Here is a 22,770-nt window from a genome sequence, read left to right on the forward strand (position 1 = left end):
GAGCACACCTGTGCAGGACAGTGAGGCTTCCTGCCCTAACTCTGACATCTCAAAGTTATCCTGTGAGAGAAGAGAGAAAGGAGAGCAAGCAAAAAAGAGACAAATGCATCATATTCCAAAAGTTGCAGAACTTCCAACAACTCCACAAACTGACTGAGACAGGCATGTAAAGACAATAGATTGATTGTCCCAGGTATGTTTGGGCAATAATCCAACTCTTCATAGAAGGACTGGGCTTTGAAATTTGGGGTACCACCCTGCCCAATGCTACATGCAGTATCACTGGGGCATTAGTAGAAGAGCTAGCCATCTGGGGAATTTGGCATCTTAGATGCATAGTCTTTCGACGTTTCTACCTGCCTGTAGTTCCTAGTTTTTCCTTGCTGTGTGCCAGCTCACTCTGGTACCTTCCGATTCAATTTCCCCAGGATAGACTACAAGTCATCTCTAAGGTCCCACTGGCTAGAAAGTGTTTTGATTTCTGATTTGTGCTTCAGAGTGTCCTCAGGGCATTTCTCCAGCCTCTTTCCTTGTTACATCACCAAACAGAAGTTTGCTGGGGTTACAAAGCTAGGATCAGAGGTATGGGCAGCTTTTCCAGGTATAGTCAATTTATAACGTAGAACATCTTGTATCCTTGAAAATCACGAATGACCAACAGTTTAAGATATCTTTCCACATAGTATCAAGCTAGTCAGTGTCAAGCTAGGATTTAGCCTTCTTCCACTTTTGGACATAATTAAAACCTGTATGTTTAAAAAAATCACTATCACATGTTATGAAAATGAATTTTAACTATCCTGTAAAAACCTCAAATACCCTTGTTCAAGAAAAACACTAAGAAAATAAAAGATACATGACAATATTAGAAGAATACTTCACAAAATGGGGGGAAAGACATTAATTTTTTATTGCTGAGTTTTGGGAGGTTTTCTATTTTTATTTTATTGTCTTCATCATTTCATTTTTTTACAAATCAAGATAAGTTTGCTCTTAATGCCCATCAACTATTTCACCCATGTTTTGTTTCTTAAATGCCACTTTTGGGTGAAATCATATGGCATTTATCTTTCTCAGGTTGACTTATTTCAGTTAGCATTAGACCCTCTAGCTCCATCCACATTGCTGCAAATGGCAAGATTTCATTCTTTATTATGGCTGAGTAATATTCCTTTCTACATGTATATGTTACATCTTCTTTATCCATTTATCTATCAACGGACACCTGAGCTGCCTCTCTAGTTTGGTTGTTGTAAATAATTCTACAATAAACATAATGGTGCATGTATTCCTTTATTTATTTATTTATTTATTTACTTATTTTTGTGGTTTTGGTTTTATTTCATCATCATAAACTGAACTCTGCAATCCAGCTAGACCTGGGGATAAGGAACCATGGAGCCCACAGAACGATGGCAAGAACACAGAGATTCTGGGGTATTTCTAACAGATGGGGGTAGAGGGTGCTCTCCTGAGCTACAGAAGGAATGGTCTGGTATCTAAGATAAAACACAAGCCAGATTTATTAGATTTGTCCACAGTCAGCAATGGTGATTTTCTTGCTGGTCTTGCCATTCCTGGAGCCAATGCGCTCCATGTTTCCTCAGTCTTCATGCCCTCTTTGACCTTGCTGAAGACTGCCTGCTTGCCATCCACCCAGTCAGTCTTGGCAGCACAGATGAAAAACTGGGAACTGTTTGTGTGGGGTCCAGCACTAGCCATGGACAAGATGCTAGGACCTATGTGCTTCAGGATGAAATTCTGATCACCACACTTCTCCCCACAGATGGACTTTTCTTTTTTTTTTTTTTTTTTTAAAGATTTTATTTATTTATTTGACAGATAGAGATCACAAGTAGGGAGAGAGGCAGGCAGAGAGAGAGAGAGGAGGAAGCAGGCTCCCCGCCAAGCAGAGAGCTCGACGCGGGGCTCGATCCCAGCACCCTGGGATCATGACCCGAGCGAAAGGCAGAGGCTTTAACCCACTGAGCCACCCAGGCGCCCCACAGATGGACTTTTCACCAGTGCCATGGTGGTGTGTGAAGTCACTACCCTGGCACATAAATCCTGGAATAATCCTGTGAAAGCAGGAAACTTTAAAAACAAATCCTTTCTCCCTAGTGCTCAGAGCTCAAGAGTTCTCTGCTGTCTTTGGAACTTTGTCTGCAAACGGCTTGAAGGAGACATGGCCCAAGGGCTCTCTCACCATGACCATGTCAAAGAGCACAGTAAGGTTGACTATAGCTGGGTAGTGAGGGTGGCTCCGGGTTGGTGGTGTCTGCAAGACACAAATGTATCCCTTTAAATTGGAGTTTTTATTTTAGAGGCATTTCTATGTATTCTAAATATAAATCTTTTATCAGGCATATGATTATAAGTATTTGCTCCCCATCTTTTGTTTCTCTTTTCATTTTCTGAGTAAGGTGTTTAAAGAGCACAAGTTTTTAATTCTATGAAGTCTAATTTATCAATTTGTTCTTTTATGAATAATGTTTCCAGCATTATCTAAGAAATCTTTGCTTAATTAAAATCTATAAGGATTTCCTACTATGTTTTCTTCCAGAAGTTTTATAGTTTTTAATTTTAAACTTATGTTTATGACCCATTTTGAGTTAAATTTTGGATATAGTATGATATATATGTTGAAGCAATTATTTTGGCATATACATATCTAATTATTCCAGCATCATTTATTGAAAAGATCTTCTTCCACTAAATTCTCTTGCTTTGTAAAAAAACAGTTTGTCCATAAATGCATAGAAATATTTTTTAATTTTCTATTTCATGCCATTGATCTATTTGTCTATCATGTTGCACCAATTCTACCTTCTCTAAATTAGTGCATCAATAAGTCAGGGAGTGTTCGTCTTCCAACTACATATTTCCTTTTCAAAGTTGTTTTGGCAATTCTAGGACCTTTGCATTCCCATATGACTTTGAGAAATAGCTTGCCATTTTTACAAAATGTCTGCTGAAATTTTGAGTCAGATTACATTGAATCTATAAACCACTTCCAGAAGAATAGATACATTACAAATAGAATATTTGGCCCCTAAACAAGTATATCATTAAATTATTTATGTATTTTAAAATTTCTCTTAGTAGTCATTTATAGTTTTTAGTATGCCCATCTTGTTCTTCTTTTTTCAGATTTATCCCAAAGTATTTCATAATGTTTATACTCTTTTAAATTGTATTATATTTTAATTTCAATTTCCTATTGCTTGTTCTTAGTATATAGAATTATAATTGACATATGTATGTAATTTACCCCACATTTTTTATAAACTCCCTTATTAATTATAGTAGTTTTTTAAGATTGCAACTGATGTTCTATATTGACAATCATATCAAATATGAATTAAAGGTTTTAGTTCTTTCTTTCCAAATTGGATTCCTTTTATGTCTTTTTCTTGACTTACTGAAATAGCTGGAGTGTCCAGAATAATTTTGAATAAAAGTGGTGAGATCACAAATTTTTGTCTTGTTTCTAATTTTAGGGAGAAAGAATTCAAACTTTCATCATCTAGGATCATGGAAGCTGTAGGTTTTTGGTAGGTACCCTTTGTCAGGTTGAGAAAGCTCTCTTTTATTGCTAGTATCATCACAATATCTTTATTATGAAAGCATGTTAAGTTTTGTCAGCTACTTTTCCTGCATCTTTAGAGATGATCCTATGATTTTTCTCCTTTTGTTTGTTCATATGGTGAATTACATTTTGAATATCAAATGTCAAACTAACCTTGTGCTCCTGGATGAACTTTTCTTGTCATGATTTATTGTTCTTTACATTTAGTACTGAATTCAATTTCAAATGGGCAAAAGATTTGAGTAAATATCTCATCAAATAAAATATATACATGGTCAATAAGCATGAAAGTATATTCAACATTTTTAGTCCTAAAAAAATGCAAATTAAAATTTCAGTAAAATGCCACTCACACCTACTGAAATGGTTAAGGTTAAATTAGAAAGACCTACTATACCAAGTGACAGTAGGAATGTAAAGAACTGGAACTCTAAAAACCTGCTGTTGAGAACACAAAGTGATACAACCTCTTTGGAAGGTAGATCGATAGATTCTAGAAAAGTTAAACATATGTATATCATGTGATCCAACCATTTGCCCAAGAGAAATGAAGGCATATGTTTGTTCAAAAATGTTTACAGCAAGATTTATAAAAACTGTCTTTGTAATAGCTCAAAAACTGGAAACAACCCAAGTTTATGGTTATATCAAGCTTTTATATCAATACAGTACAATACAAATACAGCATTAAAAAGAAATGAATTATTGATAGATGACAGAATGTAGATAAGTCTCCAAATAGTTAAGAATGGAAGAACCCCAAAAGAAGAAAGACATGTTATATAACACTATTTTTTTTTTTAAATGAAAAATAACCTATAGTGACAGAAATGAAATCAGTAGTTGCCTTGGGATACGGCAGTGCAGAGAGTGCTGTGGGGGAGGGGAGCATGACAAAGGGGTACAAAGAAACTTCTGAGGTTCACTATCTCGATTAGGGTGATACTTTTATAAGTCAAAAGTATGCTTTCAGTATGTACAGTTTACTGTATATCCATCATTTCTCAATATAACTGTTAAAAATCAAAAAAGGGTTAATATCCTTATCTATGAAAAACTGTTACAATCCACACACAAAATTATGTATACAGTATTTCTTCATTATATATATTATGTAATACTATTATATATTATTCAATATTTAAATTTAACATGTAACATTAAATTTAATTTTAAATATAATATATAATATTGTTACAGAATGTTATATATTTATTATATATAATTATATGTTCACACACACACACACACCCCAAATAGAAAAACTAGCAAATGAAATAAATGGGAAATTCACAAACAAAAAGAGAAATATTTGCATTGTTAATAGACACATTTTTAAAAGTTCTAACTTATTCATAATCAAAGAAATTTAAATTAAAACAAGAATGAATGAATCACACGTGTGTGTTTCATTTTCCTAGAAATTAACAACCTATTTTCCAAATAGCAGCATTATAAATTATATAAATCATATGTTGAAAAGATCCTTGGTGAAAAAACATTCTTACACTCTGCTACACCAGTGAGAACTATACAACCTTTCTAAAGTGTCTTTTGGTAATATACATATCAAGAATGCCAAAAACAATCATAACATGTGACCTGTGACCTCAGTATTTCTACTCCTTGGAATTTATCCAAAGGAAACAATCAGAGAAAAACATAAAGAGTAATGTAAAGAAGGCCAAAAATATGGCAACTTATAAACTGAATTTCAGAAATACACTAATGTTCAAAAAATAAGTGTTGTTTAAAAAATCTAGAATGTATCCAAAGAGTGAAATGTTGTACTTCAGTAAAGTCCATTAAGCTCAATGTTTCATATATTCAATGTTATAAAAACACATCTGACTCGATGTTTAGGATCCAGACATGTATGTGCGGTCTGGTTCCCTCAGTGTTTCATATTCATAGGTAAGCTCATACAAACACACACACACACATACATCTGAACTCTTTCTGATCAAAAGTAAATCTATCACAATGTTCAAAGATGTTGTGTTCAGTGATAAAACTTGGCATGACTTATTTATATTCCTTTTTATATGTTCTTCCATTTCCAAGGTTTTTAAAATCATGAAACATGTCATTTTCCAAAGATATAAATAAATGTGGTGAGCAACAATGAGTAATTTTTGTTTCTTTTGTGTCATCCACACCTGACACATGTGTTTACAATCAGGCATGGGTGTGGAACGGAAACGTATCACCTTGTGATCAGGCAAACTGTGCAAGGAATGAGCTGGGATACTCCTTTTGCTCAGAGCGCTAAAATAATCTCAGTTAAAAATTAACATGCACAATTATCTACAATGTCACTTCTTCCACCTTCTCAACCTCACCCATCCTTCTTTTAATATTGTTTTATTATGCATCTTTGCAAAGCATGTTAAGCCCGGTTTGGGAATTTTTTTTTCCAAGGGTGCTAAAGTAACGCTTTTTGCCTCCAGGAAAGTTAGTTCAAACCAGGCATGAAGAAAATGAAGAAGGAAATGTAGATGGCAAAACAGAAGTGATGGAAATATCTCAAGGTCACAGCCAGAAATTTAACTTAGTCCAGGAAGGGAAGGGAGGACCTACAGAAAGAAGGAAATCAGTGATTGATAGTAGCAGCTGAGGAGGCCTTTCTGATCAAAGGGTGCAACGGTAGTCACCCATATCAGAAGGGTTTCTCCTTACACCCCAAATGGTCAGTCCCAAGTCCTGCTCTGGTCCACTGGGATTATGGTGAGACTGGCTCAGGTAACTAGCAAACTAATTTCCCTAAGGAATAATTGGAGGTGTTTTGACAGATCTGAATTATGTCACTGGTAAGGTTTGGTGACCTTTACTATACATCTTATTTTATGGGTGAGTTAATCAGAACATTCTGTAATCATAATTCCATATTCTCTGATTTGTAGGGGTTTAGGGATTTTTTTTTTTTTTTTTTGGTGGTTTGTTGTTGTTGTTGGTTTTTTTTTTGTTCTTACAAAGCACTGCAACATTCTCCCCCCGCCCCTCCTTTAAGTGACAGGAAATTATTTATTAAGTTTTTACATAAATGCTCAATTTTGTATTTACGGAGACCCCTCTAGCTCCTTGCCTTAATCCAGTGAATGGTCTTAAGAGTGTTTCTCTTGCAGACAAATTATATCCTACATATTTGCTGGTTCTGAGCAATCCTCCACTTCCTCGTCAAGGTTCAGCCATGAACTTAGAAGAATGGACAGAAATAACCTCAAATCTTTAGCTCTTTGATGGTTTTCTTTGACCTTTTTAGCTCCTTGCTGCTATGGTCCCTCAGCTGTTCCTATCATAGGATCCAGCTCTGACGTTAAACAACTGGTATTTCAACAGGGTTCAAATGTTCATATAGGTAATTACTTCCTGATTACACATCCCTACCATTCACTTTCAGTTTCTAAAAACACAGAGGGACCAATGGTATTTCCTGTTGAAAAACCAGAATTATGTGAGTACTAATTGTTATATTTATATTTCAAAGCAATTCTGTTTATATTTCAAAGCAATTCTGTAATAATAAATTCTAAGTGGCTTCAAAAATAATCTGAGATATATGTACAATATTTCTGAAAAGTCTATTTTTTAGAATAGTGATTATGAGACTCTGTACTGGGCGCCCAGCATGATGCATACTAATAGATCTGCAACCAGATCTGTCACTGGGAGACATCTAACCACTGGGACAATGTAAAGATCGTACACATTTCCAGAGAGAAAAGAAATGTTCACATATGAAAGATCAGGAATTAGAATGGTTACTTTCCACAATAACTACTAGAAATTTAAAGGTAATGAAACAGCACTTCCAAAAGTCTGGTTGAAAATTATTTACAATTAGCATTCTGTACAAAGCCAGACCACCAGTCAAGCCTGAGGATAGAACACAAACATTTTTCAGACCTTCCAAGTCTTGAGATAGGACAGAAATGATTGAAAGTGGTTGTCTCTGGCTATTTGGATAGGATATCATTGTTTTGCAACTAGCTCCCTAGAAATATTTAACCCCTTTAAACATCAACACTTTTTATTAATAATCAACAATTTTTGTTGATAATAGGACTATTAATAACAATTGAGCAGAAGGGGCATCTGGGTGACTCAGTCAATTAAGTGTTTGCCTTTGGCTTGGGTTGTGGTCCCAGGGTCCTGGGATAGAGCCCTGAGTCCATTGGGCTCTCTTCTCACTTGGGAACCTGCTTCTCTCTCTGGCTGCTTGTGCTCTCTCTCTGTCAAATAAATAAATAAAATCTTAAAAAGAAAAAATGAGGGGTGCCTGGGTGGCTCAGTTGGTTAAGCAACTGCCTTCGTCTCAGGTCATGACCCTGGAGTCCTAGGATCCCTGCTCTGCAGGGAGTCTGCTTCTCCCTCTGACCCTCCTCCTCCTCGTGCTCTCTCTCTCTCTTTCTTTCTCTCTCTCTGTCTCAAATAAATAAAATCTTTAAAAAAAAGAAAAAGAAAAAAATTGAACAGAAGAGGGTGGGGAACATGAAAAGAAAAAAGCTGATGCCATCTTGGTTCTTACTTTTTCTTCTCGTTCTTTTTTCTTTTTTTTAAGAGAGAGAGAGTGCATGCCTTTGCGTGCACGCAGGGAGGGAGAGGAGCAGTGGGAGAGGGAGAGAGAATCCTAGGCTCTATGCCCAGCTCAGAGCCCACCTCCGGTCTCATTCTCAAAACCCAGAAAGAGATCATGACCTGAGCCGAAATCAAGAATTGTCACTTAATGACTGAGCCATCCAGGTGCCCCTTACTACTTGTATTTAGTAATTCATTGTTTTGAGCTCCTTTATATTTTTGGTACATAGAGATATTGAATACAATCCTTACCCTCAGGGTTCTATAGTCTAGTGGAAATGATACACTGTAGCACATACTATCATAAAAAGTAGAAAATTTCAAGTGCATCAGAGATAAACAAAATGTTAGAGGAGAAGCCATCACTTGTAGCTAAAGGAGGCTCTCTGGTACAGGCATCTGCATGGTCCTTGGCATGGGGAGGCTCTCAAGGGGGGAAGAGGGGTAGTGGGAGGGGTGGAGAATGCTCTTGTGGGTGTTTGCAGGATACCTCATGTGATTTAATTTGCTATAATCCAGAGCATGGGTAAAAGGAATTAAGCTGGGAAGGCAGGCTGCAAATATATTGTGGGGGCTGGTTCTGCCAGTTTAGAGGTTTCTAGGGCTTCAAATGCTTTTCCCATGTACTTTGACCTTTTGTTTTCAGAAATGTAAATCTGTAGAAAGAAATGGTGAAGTCTAGCTATTGCATTATTCATAAAGCATGCTGTCTCTTAAAGTTCTCACCTCCTGAATCTTCTTCTATCCCACAAGAGACTTTACCAGTCTCTCTAATTAAACTTCTCATTTCCCAAAGGAGTTTTTTTATGTTATGGACACCTTTATATGAGAAAGGCTGATCTGTATTCTTCTCTTAACTCAACCTAAGCCTTTTTATCTCCCCAAAAAGTTAGAGAATGAATAAAAGTAAAAATTATTCACTTCCAAATTCTTTCACATTTTTAGTGATTATTCAAACGGCTCTGATTTTGTACTGGGGGTTGGGGGGCAGTGTTGATTAATTAACATCAAGTGCACAAGAAATCCTTATATATGAAAGGGTAGGCTTGTAGCAAGGGCTTTGTGTTTTGCCCTTCTCACATCCCACTTTTCTGTTGAGTTCTAGAAGGATGAACTGACACTCTAGTCCTATGGGACACCACCTTGATCCCCCACCTATAGGAGTATATCAGAGGCTTAATATCCCTTTTAGGGTATCTTGACTTAGAGTCTCCTTACAGACAGGGAGCTCTTCTAAAACAGTAACAGCTAAGAGAACAGCTACCAGGGAAAATTTATCAGAGCCTTCTATGTCTGAGCCTTTACTCTGATTTCCAGCCAGTTAAATCTCTCTGTTCCCAACTTGGCTTTCCCCCAATTCTAAGCTTTAGATCCTTAACCCCCTGTATATGTGCCTCAGAATCATATTGTCCATCCTTTCATTCATCTCTCTGGGATCTGCTTACAAAGCTTACTTCCAGATTATGGATTCAACAAGACTTCTGATATTGCAATCTGTATAATGATCCAGCACATTTCAGATTTTTTTTTTTTTTTTTTTTTTTTTTGTAGCCAGCCATTGGGCTTGGTAGAAGGAAAAACAGTGGCAACAGACCAACTGAAGGGTGAAGTACATTCAGCCAGTGTACTCAGTGAATAATGCCCTTCCTTTGGGGCCCAGGCTTTTGTTTCCATCTCCTTCTTACTAGTTTCTATGGAGCACAACTAAATATTTGGGGGCTGGCAAGCCTAGGCTCCTATCTGTTGCATCTACACTACAATTTGGGGGCATTTGGCCACTAACCTAGTTTTGGAACTCTAACCTAGCACCAGGGCCTTTAGTAAGATGAAGCTGAGGGAGTAAAAGTGATCCAATTATGAGCTCAGATGGTTAGAGGAACCATAGTGGCGGTTGGAAAGCTAAGATTTCCAGATCCATCTAGTTACAATCTGGATCCCAAGTAAATACCAGAAGAAGTATGAAACCAAGAAGACTAAGCAGAGGATGAGGAGTAAGGAAAGGCAACCAACTGTGTGTCAGCTACTAGTATAGGGATTTATTACATTTTCTCATTGAACTTGGACAAAAACTCTATAAAGAGGAAGGGGTGGGATACAAAGACTTCTTGAACACCGTGATAGTCAGCTTTTGCTGTAGTAATAAACGATACCAGGATCTCAGTTTTCTTTAACAACAAACCATATACTTCTTGCTTGTCAGTGTACAGGTTGACCTTGACTCTGTTGGGCTCAGCTGGGCTCGAGTAAACTCCATATGCTTTGTTGCTTGGGGGGGATATGCTTTTCATGGTAGCGGGGCAGAATCTCAAGAGGAGTGAGCAGAATCACATAATATCATAAAAAGCTTCTGCTAGGAACTACCACATACTCCCTACCATCCAGAGCATGTCTGTGTCCAAGCCAAGCCATACATCAGTGGAGTGAGGTTGGTATACTTGGCACGCACAATCACGTGGCACTGAGTTAGTGAGTATTATCGTTATCAGGGGTAGAATATTGTCGGAGGCAATGATAGAGTCTTTCCCAAGGCCTCACCTCTCTGTCAAGTACTTTAAAAAAAATTTTTTTTTCCTGCTAAAATAGTTTAAGAGATAGAAAGTATATCTGACTTTATAGATAAGGAATTAGAGACTTGGAGGGGTTAAGTAATTTGCCAAAGACTGACAAGTCTCTGATAAGGAATTTAAACTCAACCTGCCTGATTCTCAAATCCATGTTCTTTTCACAATACTTTTGTCTAGAAAGACTACAATCCTAAGATTTAAAAGAACCTAAAACTACCAATGAGAAATTTATGCATGAAACAGAAACTGTGAGAATAATTTCTATATAGAGTTAAAATATAAACCTAATTAAGGATAATGAGTGTAAATATTAGAAAATCTTAGAAACCCTCTTTTGTAATGCCACCATTTGAAAGGATGGGGTAGAATGAGGTAATGATTAGAGTCAGCCTTTAACAGAACTACAGAGAAAGCTTTTTTTTTCCATGCCCTTCTGTCCCTTTGATTTATTTCCCATTTTATTAGCAGCTCCTACACCTGCTCCAGAAGCTGGCTACTCCCAGCTCCTTGTTGCAGCCCTTACCTTGTGCCAGCCTTCCCAACAAACGTTCAAGTTGTGGAATGCTCCTCTTTCCAATACCACATAAAATCTCCAGGCCATCAGCGTTCCAATCAGAAGGTATATATTATGAAAGGGGATCCCTGAGAGAGTAATGTCTGAGCCTCAGATAATACATTTCATATTTCTAATTTGACCCTCTGACCCCAGAACCTATTGTTGAAGGAGGTATATTTCAGTGGTAGCACTTTCTGATAAGTCCACAATCGGGCACAGACACGTCAATTAATCTATATGCATGGGGAGTGATACAATTTTTATGAAGGGGGCAAAAGCCCCCCTTCTCATTCATAGTCTATTGTCAAGTAGACCTTATGCCTGGTTGTAAATAGTTGTGTAGTCGCCGGCTGGGATGTCTCTTTACATTTTTACCATGAAATACTTCTTATTGGGGGAGAAAAGATGTTTTGGTCTGTGAACTTGGGGAAAAGCCATTCTATGCATATTGATTATGAGGAACGACAGCAGAGAGGGTTTTATTTATAAGTCCTTCTAAAAATATGTTCACTATTCTTCTACTACACTGAAATAGAAGGTCTTAAGGGAAACAGAGAAAAGAGAATGGAAAGACAGTGTCTGCCTTCACTTTTCTCTGCCTTCACCTTTTGAGCTAGCCAAATACAAAATCAAGTTCATCGTAATAAAAAGTAGATACAGAATAATCCACAATATGCTTATTGTGCGCTTGGCACACAGTTGGTACTCAACATCTGCTTGTTGAATGAATGAATGAATGAATGTGTGAGTGAGTGAGTGTGTGAGTGAGTAAATGTGTTGATGTGTCTGAGTCAGGCCTTAGAGTTCACTAAATATGTTAAGGGACTTCTCACTTGTGTCTATTCAACATTTGAACAGTCAGAAATATTGCATATTTATATCCTATGAGCTCTGTTTGGTGGTTTAAAATGGCATCGGAGCTCTCATAGATGCTACTGTGATCTCGTATGTTCGTAACAATTTTCCTTAAACGCCACTAGAAGTAGGTGTCTTCACGCTTCTCTTACATATTTGTATGCGCATCACCAAAATATTTTTGTAATAGGATAGCATTCTGAATAAATTGCCAAAAGAGGAACTACTCTTTGTAAAGTGTGGGAATGCTATTTGCACATTTAAAAAGGAACACCTACCATGTAGGAGCCCTTCCATGTATGTAGAACACACGCACGCACACGCACAACACACACACACACGCACACCCCCCGCAGCGTTTTACGTTGCAGGGACAGTTGCACTCAAGGGCGGCCATTTAAAGTCTTGGTCCACTGACCATGGCGTAGGGCTTGTCGAAAAGGGAATGGGGGTCAGTAAGAGGAGAGCGGTGTGGTAGAGAGAAGACAAAAGTGAGTAAGTGGATCATGGCTAATGTCAGAATTCCAGAAATGCCTGGGATGCCTGCAGCATTCCTGCTGGAGACTGAAATAAGAGAACAGAGTGACCCCAGCTCTAGAGACTCCTGTTTCATTTATCTTGCACTGGAAAACCCTGCAAAAATGGTCCTTCGCCGGACTTGAGCACTGACCTACGCTTAAATCGAAAGAAACCAATAACAGTTTTACTTACAATCCCTAATGCCAATATGTCTGAAAAAATATGTTGTGAAGGGAAGGGAGGAGAAGAAAAAAGCCTCCATGCGCATAACTTATCTTTGACTGTCACAAAATCAATAGGCTTTACTGAGCCCAGGAAATTCAATAGCTCGGCATTCATAACAAAGATTGGTTTGGGTGATTTGTCTCTCTCTAATAAGGCAGGCTTTGGACCCCAGTTTCCCTTCCTTTAAAACTCAAAGGGGGTGGGATTTCTTCATCCCAGCCAAGTCCTCTTGCTTGTCTATTGTCGGGACTTCACAATGGCCCCGCTTGTCTAGCCAAGCCTTGCTTCCCCCAGGAGCGCAGACCTCACATTGGGGCGTGAAGCAACAGATGCCGGCTTTACACCAGCATTCAGCCTCCCTCCACCGGCCTGACAGCCTTTTCATGCACCATGGATTCATCTGGTTCAATGAAAAACCCAGAGCAAAACTGCAAGTATTTGTTTTTTTGTTTTTTTCCTGGAGACCACTTTATAGAATGCGTCCAGATATTCACTCTGGAAACTAGGCCCGCTGCAGAAACATGTGAAAAAGATGTGAGCGCCCTGACCCGACCCCGCTCTCTGAAGAAGCCTGTGCCCAGGCACCCACCGACGCGTTTAGTCAAGTGGAGAGGAGGAGGACAAGGGGGAGAGAAGAGGCTGGCTACTGTCTGTGGAACACCGCTCCCGGGGCTTGCCAGCTCAGCGGCTGGACAGCACCCAACACAGGCCCTTGAACACAGCAGGCAATCAATAGATGTCAGCTGAATCACAGTAAACATCGAATACACATTGAATTCCTAACATGTGCCCGTCCCTTCACGTGCTGGACGCTGGTCCGTATCGTCATAACACACTGGCAAATGGATATATCAATATTCCTGTTGCACAAAAGACAAAAGCCGAGGTTCAGAGAAGTTAAAAAAGAGGACCAAAATCACACAGATAATCCAAGTGGAATCCAGTCAGTGTCTCTCGGCTCCAAGGCCTGACTTTTTCAGTATTCCAGAAGATTTCTCTTAGCGACGTTGGCAGGCCCAGGAATGAGCGAGCAAAGCCCATGCTAAGTGATACTGTTTGTGGGATGTGAGGGTTAGTCCTCGTCCATCGTCAGTCTCTGCAACTCTATGAGACTTGGAAATCCTGGGTCTTAGTTTTGCCCCCACAATGAACTCATTCCTTTTGCTGTGTGGATACACGAGGAGAAGTGTAGGAACATACTTTCTAAATCCTAGACAGTCCCAAAGTATAGGACAGAGAGAGCAGTTGAGGCACAGTCCTATCTAGGAACGGAGGGAGGGGCTGATCAACAGATTCAAGAATGGGTTGAGAAGTACCAGTTGGGTGATGACTGTCTTTCCATCCCAAATCCGCTCTAAGAGTCCCTTTTGAGAAAGCAAGAGATAAACACCAATCAATCAGTCAATAAGACATATTCGCATGCTTACTCTGTGTTCACCCTTGATTCATCTGTGGGCCACCTGCAGTACGGACCAGAGGTTTGGAGGCTGGGGCCACCACTGAGAAATAAGGCGATGGGAGTCTGGCTGAGATGGGCTTCAGAGGCGACATGTAAGAGGTCAAGGCTGTGGAGCGACCTGTCCCCCTTCTACCTTTTCTAGGCAGGAGCCCTCTCCCCTGACAACTCTCCCCTGCATCCAAAGAGTGAGTCAGCACAGAGCACAGAGCTGCCAGCATGGGGAGAAGGTTGGCTCTCTTCCCCAGGATGAGCAGCTGGCAGATGAGCGGAGTAGAATTTGAAGAGAGAAGAGGAAACCAATGCACCGAGTCATGGAAACAGCTGTTAGTTACTCGAAACATGATGGGTGAAAGAGCATGGAGCCATCAAATACCAGTCAACCCGTTCCCCCACATGTTCAAAAACCTCAGAGTGTAAACATGGACATAGGCAAGGAAAATGATTTGTGTTTGTTAAGGCCATCAATGCTGTTACATGTTGTATGTGCTAGGGCTGAGTTTACTGTGACAGAAAATTAGAATAAAAATGGCTAAAGGAAGGTAGAAATACCTTCCACGATGTGCACACATGCGGTCTGAAGGTGGTGGGGCAAGGCTGAAAGGGCGGCATCGGATAGTCAGTCATAAGGAACCCAGCCAGGTGCCTTCTTTCGTGCTGTCTCGCCATTCCATCTTCCACCTGTGACATCTGCCTAACAGTCCAAGACCAAAACTCAAGCTCTAGCCAGTATCTCTGAATTCCAGCCAACAAAAGGAGGAAGAAACAAACATAGATAAGCCGTATTCTCCTCGGTGCAGTTCTCTAAAAGTCTCATGTGACACTTATATTCCATAGCCAAACTCATGGCTGGATCTAGCTGTGAGGGAGATTGCTGGATAAGTTCCAGCTAAAATCTGTCTGTTCTATCATTATAGAAGAAAGGGAAATTGTATGCGAGGAGCCAATTTGTAGTATCTGTCATACAGACTTGATCAAAAATAATACCAAAGCTGCTTCTAGCCAAAGCTAGAAGACACATGCGGAAGAGGCCACTGACTCGTTCCTATTTTATCTAGATGTCTGATATGCAGCCGGGAGATAGTGGCCATCAGGTCACACAAATACACTGCCATCCTGCCAATGGAATTTACTTCCAAAGGTAGCAAATACAATGTCCAAGGAAAAAAGAAGAGAGAAAAGAGAACAAAAGAAGGAAGGCTGGAAAGAATCTGTGCCAGGAAAGGAATAGTAGTAAAATTTGTCATTTGACTAGATTGGAAAATTTCAGTACTATAAGTAATCTGACGTGGATGCATAGACGTCCTTAGAAATCAATTCTTGGTGCCTCTCTAACACACACACACACACACACACACACACACACACACACTCACCACTCATACTCTTGCATGCCCACAGTCAAAATGTTATGTTGATGTTATAGGTATATATCTGGGACGTGGTCACAGTGCTTACTTGCGAAATACTGTTGCTTTATAAAAGACGATTTAGGGGCACCTGGGTGGCTCAGTGGGTTAAAGCCTCTGCCTTCAGCTCAGGTCATGATCCCAGGGTTCTGGGATTGAGACCCGCATCAGGCTCTCTGCTCGGCAGGGAGCCTGCTTCCTCCTCTCTCTCTCTGCCTGCCTCTCTGCCTACTTGTGATCTCTGTCTGTCAAATAAATAAATAAATAAAATCTTTAAAAAAAAAAAAAGATGATTTATATAAGGGCAACTTTCTTAGTACCACATTACTCCTTCAGGTCAACCAACAATTGGAACACATATAAAATATATATATTATCTGTGAATTCCTTTGGGATGTAGAGGAAAAAGTGTTTCTCTTCTTTTTCCTCTGCTGCTGAAGGTAGTGGATGGAAACAGAATTATTAGTCCCTTGCTTTGGGATTTGGGGGTTCATGACAATCCTTTCACAGACCTAGTGATCCATATAATCAGGCTGCCAGTGAACTTGCCACTATGTAAATGAAAGCTGAAATTTTTTCAGAGAAGCAAGCTCTACCAAGTGGTTAAGTTTGTGTTCAATAATATGATTCAAAGCGCTTATTAAATGGAAAACTCAGAAAATTTTGGATTGTGTTATAAAACGGAGCCTAGTATCTTTTAGGAAAGAGTAAACGTAATTGTTTCATTATAAACACTGATGACTAAAGGAAAAAATAGGTTACTTGCTTGGAAATAAATGCTGAATCTTAGTGAAATAATTTTAAAGTTGTCAATGCAAGAAAAATAGAATTTGGTAAAAATGGTAATTTTTACTAATATTCAATTTGCTTCTCTACATTTCTCAGTCTCCTTATACTTAGGCTGAGCCATTCGACTAGTTTTATCCAATAAAATGTAACAGAATTTACTTCCAGAAATTACACTCAGTCTAAGGCAGGAAAGAGCCAACGGTCATTTCTTGATCTTTCTTCCCCTTAGAAGAGGGGGGCAATGACAAAATGGTGAAGCCTCTGTCCACCAGGCTTCCTGAGTGACTATGGAGCAGCCCTCCCATGGACCAGTGTCAACCATGTAGTATGAATGATAAATCAACTTTTTCTTAAACTTTTATGACAGGATTATTTATTACCACAGCATAGTTTAGCTAATTCTGACTAAACTGAGACGTAAATAATTAAATATCTTAGAGAGAGCCAAACTCTAAAATGAAAAATGAAACAAAGACAAAATCTCAAAATCTCAGATTCTCCACAGCTCTCTAAGCAGGAATTGGCTTTAATTTGGTAAGATTTTTCCTAACATGTTCTCTGTAGCCTCAAAACCAGCTCTGTTTCATCCAAATGTCAAAATGTTTCTGAATTTAGTAGCTCTGCGTTATTTGTTGGTCAACCACGTCTACAGAATGGTTTTTGTTTATTCATTTTTATTGAGCTACTTTACTACTGAGTTGAGTACGATTTCAGTATGTATAAGCTCCCCTCCCAGATGGCTGATTTGTTAGTTATCTGATAGTCAGGAGATTTAACCTCCTCGAGCCAAATCTTTGATAGAGGAAATTATCATGAATAGGGAAGACTATATATTTCATAGATTCTGCCAAATTACAAAATGCCCTGGTAAGCACACGTTGGAAAGCCCTCAATTAGGACCTAAACTACGAAATGTTAACAAGACAAATTAGGGACTCGGAATGATACAGAATTGGTTGCCTGAAATAATGAGGTGATGGAGTGTGCGTCAAATTGCTGATAGAAGGGCTTATGCGGGGCGCCTGGGTGGCTCAGTGGCTTAAAGCGCTGCCTTCGGCTCAGGTCATGATCTCAGGGTCCTGGGATCGAGTCCCACATCGGGCTCTCTGCTTGTCAGGGAGCCTGCTTCCCTCTCTCTCTCTCTGCCTGCCTCTCTGTCTACTTGTGGTCTCTCTCTGTCAAATAAATAAAATAAAATCTTTAAAAAAAAAAAAAAAAGAAGGGCTTATGCGGTGATTTGCCTGAGGCACCTGGGTATCACTGTCAGCACCTGAGGGTCTGCCCTACTTTCCTCCGCTTCTCGCTGCCCAGGGAGTTGAAACTACCAATCGGAGAGGAATTAGCGTTTATTGAACATCTACAGTGCACTAACTGCTACATCATATATTTTCTAAAGTAGATTTCCACTTGACGGATAAGACATCTGAGGCTAAAAGTAGTTAAGTAATTCAAGAAGCAGGGTCAGGACTCAGCCTGGATCCAGGCCTTTCTATCATACCATGTGGCAACTCGGTAAGCATACGGGCCCACGTAATTTTACTCATCTTGATGGACATATTTTTGGTGAATGGTTTTAATAAAAACTGATGTTCAGGGAGCCTGGGTGGCTCAGTGGTTTAAAGCCTCTGCCTTCAGCTCAGGTCATGATCCCAGGGTCCTGGGATAGAGACCCGCATCGGGCTCTCTGCTTAGCAAGGAGCCTGCTTCATCCTCTCTCTCTTTCTGCCTGCCTCTCTGCCTACTTGTGATCTCTGTCTGTCAAATAAATAAATAAAATCTTAAAAAAAAAACACAACAACTGATGTTCATTTTTTTAACCAAAGTTAACTTTTTATTAAAATCATCAGAAAATGCAATATTCCTCATATCAAGATTTTCTTAATGTCCAGAGTTTTGAGGGTAGCATTTTTAAGTATTTTACTAAAATATTCACAGGGTATGTTCCTGACTTACTTTTTTCCCTTCCAGGTTTACTGAAATATAATTGACGTACAACATTGTATAAATGTAAAATGAAATCCTATTTTGAAATAGAAGAAGCGATATGGTGGCTCCAGGAGGCAAGATTTATCATCCTAGATCCATGCTGTGCAATCAATAGGAAGGAGGACGTGGGAGGAAGAGTTACAATATAAGAAAAACACTGACACCGTGCTGGTGAGGACTCAGTACAGTGGAAAACATTTCTTTGTTCTACTCGGTACACAGATTTTGCTCTTAAAAAAAGCATATTAAAATTTATCTAGATCTTCGTCTTTGTTTTAAAAATATATGTAAGAAAAAACATGGACAAGGAATTGAAGGCACAGTACTTTCACCTTATTCACTCTTAAAAAGTTAGAATTGGGAAACAATGGTTGTTGTTTCCTATTAAGCCACATTTCTGATATATAATCTTCTGGTCATTGCAAACCCCCCTTCTTGGATTTACTTTATTTATTTAGTCAGAGTTAAACTCTGCTGTTTGCGTGCTCTTTAGGCAAAGCAAACGGGTATACCTCCCCCCCATAGAAAACAGGCTTCCCAAGATGATTCCCTCAGTCCTACAAGGCAAAAAGAAGCTATTGGGTTTTGTTCCTTCAGGATGAGAGAAGACTCTCCAAGTCGTTCCAAATTCTATATAAATATTATCTGAAAGAGTTTAGAAAGCATTTCCCTAGAAGATTGGACTCTCAGTCTGTTTTCATAAAATATTAAATCCACTCCCTGAAAAAAAATTTTTTTCACTTTTTAAATGCAAATTGATAATCTATGTGAATAAGCCCCATGTTACTTGGATAACTGTCTTTGTCTGTAAAAATATGACCCCTTACACATCTCTATACCATGAGCAGTTGTGAGAACTGAAAAGAGAACATAACTAAAAGGAAGCAATATATTGCCTAAATCATAGTAGTCACCCGAAATGATTAGCTTTCTTTCTTCTTTCTCCCTAAATACTAATTTGCCTTTGAGCTAAATGCTCACTAAAGTTTAAGCACTTAGAAGTCAGTCACCTTTTTAATGTATGTCAATTTCTGCAGAGCCCAGAAAAGTACCTGGCACATTAAATGTTTCTTAAATGTTTTTTCATTCCCTTATCTGAAAACTTTTATATCTACTTTCAAATGTTTCTTTCTTCCAATATTCTGAGAATTAGGAAAGGCAACCTTTCTTGGTACATCATTCAATATGATTTCCCATCTCACCAAAATCATCCTCCAATTCTCTTGAGGGAATTGTGAAAAATTGCATTCGTGCTCCGGCTCTAAGTTCTTCTATAGAATATGGTCTTGATGACTAAACAAACACCTCAAATGTTTCCTTCTATTATGTGTGTACGTAAAATGTTCAGTCTCATGTTTCTGAAGACCACTATCAACTTGATGTAAGAACTAGTTTCTTGGAAAAAGACAAAACTTAGGAGTACAAGTCTGACAAGGAGTCATTTGTTTCTGTTGTTCTGTTATTCTGTTATTTTTGTTTATTTATTTTACTTATTTTAAATCATAAGGGAGCTGGAAAAGTCATTTCCCAGTTACCTAAGAAGTCAAAGATTAACAAAATGATTATAGTTGTCTAGCTTTTGAATGTAATGTAGATATTTTCTTGCTCTTCTTTTTATTCCCTTCAATCCCCCTCTCTTTCCATGTTAACATTTGTAAACTATTGTTTTCTAGTCATTTTCAGGGAATAGCATTTGGGGGAGGAGAGGAGTGGAATTAGTTTAAAACTTCTGTGCAAAAGTAAAGCAAACCCATGGTCTTGTACCTGCCTTTACTCTGGGAAAAGTAACACCAAATTAAACATTCTTTTCCTTTACCATTCAGATTTGTCTTTGAAATGGTTTTATCATAGCTGATCTCTGCTAGGGACAGCTCTTGAAGAAAACTTCCATTTATAACGTCCACAAATGATCCCAAGAAGGAGGGAAGGAAAGAAGATAATTATATGCACAGAGCTTTATTTAGTCTCTAGAATCATAACCCAAAAGTGAGCTGGTCAACCATAAGAACGGGGAGTGGGCGGGGATGGGAAATTTGCTCTTGGTGTAAGATTACCTGGTTTCAGTTGGTCTGTGCCCACAGGTTCCTCTAGAACCTCTCACAGCCCTATTCAGCACGGAGTGAACTAGCAGCAGCTACTACTATGAGGTTAGGGAATATCCCAGTGTGGTCAGCCTGATCCCTCTTTCTCAGAGGAGAGAGCAGATGAGGCATAACACAAATGCTTCGAGAGTCTTGTTGAGAAGTTGAAGTAAATTGGAAGAGAACAAACAGGGAGCAGCCTCAGGGAGTTCTCAGCTCTTGAAACCTGATCAGGTCCTCATGATGTGTCCATCCTGTTAGCCTCCTCCCTGCTCACCTTCCCCAACCTCTACTTCTCTGTGCTCTCTCTGAGAGCACACATCTGATGGCATCTGTCCCTGTTTCCAAAGTCCCAGCCTCTGTGTGGAACATAAAATATCCCTTATGAGTTGCCTCCCGCCTGTGTTTTGGCTGTTATCTCTCTACACCGTCAGTTATCGCCCTGGCGGAATCGAACAGCTTACTCGTCATTCTGCTGTCTTTGACATCTGTTGTTCTTCTCATTGGAGATCCATTTGTCCTTTTGTGCTCCCAGGAGTCCATCACTGCCTTGTTTGTGTTCTCTTTGCATTTTGTGCATATTTTTGTTATTGTATCTCACAGAGGACATCTTAGGTTATTGATTGACAAGCCCCTTTTCTACCTCAGATTGCTCCATATGGCCACGCAAGTGTTGTTCCCTCCAACTGCAGAGAACACCATTCGCGTTATAGAATGCATGAGTTGTCAGTGTGACGGCTCTGCCTGTACTACTGGTATTAACAACAGTAGCTGCTTTTTATAGAATAGGAGCCAAGCACGACTCCTCTGTCATCTCATTATTTCTGTGGAACAAAACCATGGAAGTGAGCGCCATTCCTATCTCGAGTTTATGGATGGGGAAACTGAAGCCCATAGATCACAAGTAATTTGCCCAAGGTCTTCTTATATATTGTGAATGCTTTAGAGCAAGGTCTGGGTTGAATACTTCTATCTGTCTCCGATGCCTAGTACAGTGTTTAGAATGCAGGGACACGTGACACACTTTGAGCTGAATGAACGAATGAGTGAGCAGATGAAGGAGGAGACTGAGGCAGGAGGCGCTGACCTTCCTCAAGGCCTGGAAAGGCTTCACAGAGTCAGAGTCTTTGGGTGGCACAAAAAAGCTGGAAGGTGAACAAGTTTAAGCAAAATGGAAGTTATAGGTTCAAATAATTTAAATAATATGCGTAGGTCTCAGAAAGAAAGTGAATTCTCTGCCATTCAGTCAATAGTTATTCATATAACAACTGTATGTTAGAATCTTGCCACCATTGGACTTGCATTCTAGCAGAGGGAGAAAAATAATAAAGAATGGATGTATACAGTAGGTTTTAGCGATATATCACAGGAAAAGAAAACTTAGAGCAGGGGAAGGGTGGTGGGGAGTCGGTCACTTGGGAAATTTAGGACAGTGTAACCCTTACTGAGAAGAAACATTGAAACTTATGTAAACACTTGAAGGGGACCAAGCTGTTAGCCAGGTGGGTACCCAGGGGAAGACTAACCCTGGCAGATAGAAGATCTCGGTCATAGTCACTAAAGTAGGAGGTAGTTCCTAAATCCCACCAGACTGTCAGAAGACATCGAGAAGTCTGTATATCTGTAGCTGGATAAAACAAGGATGCCAGTTCAGTTTGAATTTTGAGGTGCAATTAGAAGTGTCCCCATCACAGCCAGCTGTCAAGGTAGTGAGGTAGAGAAGTGTTTGTGGTGAAAGAAAATACTAAATATTACCTGAAATATGCTTATACTACAAAAGTACGCTTATCCTAAAAAAGTATGCTTATACTAAAAAAGTACCCGTTGTCTGATACTCAAATTTAACTGAGCTTTATCCTGTATTTTCGTTTGCTCAACTTGGCAACCCTGATCTAGAGCAGAGCAAGAAAGAGAGAGGAGTCTGTCTTGTACCTCTGCCTTTCTCTGCAGATCGCTGCTGTTTTCCCTCCTAGCAGTCTGCTTCTTCCACATGGCAGGAAATTTCAGAGCTTCTGAGCTTAATCCCACAAGCTTTGCCATCAGTGGAATCTGATTCATATGCTCTACAGTTCCAAGTTAAAGAACCCAGGGCAAGATTGAAATACCCAATAAGAGCTGGAGACACAATGGCCAAGAGAACTGGATACAACAATAGCATCCGCT

The 22,770-nt window shown here is 39.3% G+C and overlaps 1 pseudogene; it reads right to left on the minus strand.

Annotated features, from left to right (window-relative positions):
- Nucleotides 1–1,525: 1,525 nt before the first annotated feature.
- LOC123950939 lies at nucleotides 1,526–2,190 on the minus strand (annotated as a pseudogene).
- Nucleotides 2,191–22,770: the final 20,580 nt, after the last annotated feature.

This window comes from Meles meles, chromosome 9 (assembly GCF_922984935.1).
Source record: "Meles meles chromosome 9, mMelMel3.1 paternal haplotype, whole genome shotgun sequence".
Lineage (NCBI taxonomy): Eukaryota > Metazoa > Chordata > Mammalia > Carnivora > Mustelidae > Meles > Meles meles.